A 2,377-nucleotide genomic window follows, 5' to 3' on the forward strand; every position below is an offset into this window, starting at 1 on the left:
ATGGGACTTCGCACCGTCGACACCAATGGCTGCTTCCGTTGGTGGTAAGAACCTAATCCATCTCTCTGATCTGTGCTATTAGGTGATCTAATGCCTGGCTTACGATCTGTTAAGTAGATCCTACGGGATTATAAATCTAACAATGGTGTCTTGAGCATGGTTAAGCCTAGATTAGATCCCTAAGATGATCTGTTTAAGTTTGATGATCATGATTACGACCTAATGATTAAGGTTAGCCCTCTGTTAAGTCAAGTCCTAGGGTTAAGAGGTTTCTGTTTAAATGACTAATCTGCTACTGGATCAGTGCTAGTTCCTTTATGATTATCAACAAGTTATGTTAGTTTACCTGTATCACGCTTCCGCTTCAAGTAAGGTTAATTAGCACTGGTTTTGTTTCATGTTAAGAATATAGAAGGAGGGGAATCAGATGAATCACTCGTTTTTTCCCCTAATTATGAGAAACCCTAGCCCTAGAATTTTTTCCCCATTCCGAAATCCCAAAATCAGAGTTAAAATGTTGAAATTAAGAGAAAAAGGTGACGGGCTCACCCAGATGACGCCGGCTTTCGGGGTCCGCACGGCCGCCGCCGTACGCGCACGCCATGGCCGGGACGCCGCCGCCCTTCGGGGTGGCGCGCGGAATGAAGCAGCAGCCGCCGCTGCTGCGCTCACGCACGCGCGCGTCGCCTGGCCTCCGCGCCTTGCACGCCGTCGTCGCCGCCGAAAGCTTGCGCCAGCGACCGCTGGCGAAATGCCCCGCAGCCGCCGCCTGCTCGCGCCACCAAACGCCGTACTCGCGACGCCCGCAGCCACGCTCGCCGGAGGAGCGCGCCGGACTCGGTCCGCGGCACGCTGCTCCGTCGAACGCAGCCACCGCGCCGCCATGGCCGTTGTTGTGCGTCGCCGTTCCGACGATTGCGGGAACGAAATGGGGAATTGGCCCCTAGGGTTTGACCCTCGCTCGTTTTGCTCCGTGCGGGATGATCGCGGCCATCGGCCCGATCGGACGGCCGAGAGCGACGGGTGGCTCAGGGCAGGCCTTCGGGCATTATACGGGCCGCCTTCGCGGCTGGGCTTCGGCCCGAGTTGTCTTAGCCCGCAGAAAAGGCGTTTTTTTTTTTGTTTACTGGGCTAGGATTTAAAGAGCTGCCGTGGGTTTTGGGCTAAAATTGAAGTTTCTGTGCGTTTTCTATTTATTCAGTGTGTTTCCGTATTATGATTATTCCCAAAATGTTCTTGCACTGTTATAAATAGAAAATTGACAGAAAAATGATTCTGAAAATTATGGTTTAGTTTTCTGAATGAAATGGAACCAACGAGAAATTTTATTTAGAAAACTTTTATGAATTAATGTTTGTGTCATTTTATGGCACATTTATGTTCATCCCATGGTAATATCAATAAATGGAGAATTATTAATGTTGGAAAATTGATACTACACATGAGATTAATTTGATCATTTTTGTAATACAGACCAACGTTGTTTTACATTTTTGAATCATTCCGTTAATTCCTTATTATTTTCTGCCCAACGGTGATATAATTTGGAGTTAATTTTTGCATGAAAATTGATCAAACCAACGTAGGTTAATTTTTGTGCAATTTAATTTAATTATGATGTTCTTTTCCTTTACTTATGATATTTCGAAACATGACAGCTTTCGGTTCTCGTGGCCTCGAGATCGAGCCACTTACTGGGAATAACTTCCAATCGTGGAAGGACTCGTTGCTTTTACACCTCGGATGGCATGAGGTTGACCTCGCACTGAGGGAAAGTAAACCAGTGGAACCTGCAAAGGGTGCCACTGGGTATGCTGAGCTTAAGAAAGATTATGATACTAAAGTTGAGAAGTGGGAAAGGTCAAACAGAATGGCGCTCCTAATTATGAACTTCTCCATCTTGACTGAGATTAAAGGGGCTATTCCTACCAATGAAAGTGCCGCCGAATATTTGAAATCGGTGGAGGAACAATTTAAGGGCTCCGAGAAAGTGTATGCACATGAGCTTTTGCACAAGCTGCTTGCAAAATATGACGGGCATGGAAATATGAGGGAGCACATCTTAAGTATGAGCAATGCCGCAGCAAAGCTTAAAACCATGAAGTGTGACTTGAACGAAGAGCTTCTGGTGCTCCTAGTTTTTAGGTCACTACCCTCACAATTCAATCCATTCAAGATAAACTATAACTCTCTTGAAACCAAATGGAAACTATCTGAACTCATTGCACATTGCGTTCAGGAGGAAGAGAGAATGAAGAGTGAGCAGAAAGATCAAGCTCTCCATGTTAACTCTGCAAAGAGGAAGCATGAGAACCATGCTCATAACAATAATGTGCCCAACAAAAAGCAGTATTCCAAAAAGAATCCTCCAAAGCCT

The sequence above is a fragment of the Triticum dicoccoides genome, chromosome 1A, assembly GCF_002162155.2.
Source record: "Triticum dicoccoides isolate Atlit2015 ecotype Zavitan chromosome 1A, WEW_v2.0, whole genome shotgun sequence".
Classification (NCBI taxonomy): domain Eukaryota; kingdom Viridiplantae; phylum Streptophyta; class Magnoliopsida; order Poales; family Poaceae; genus Triticum; species Triticum dicoccoides.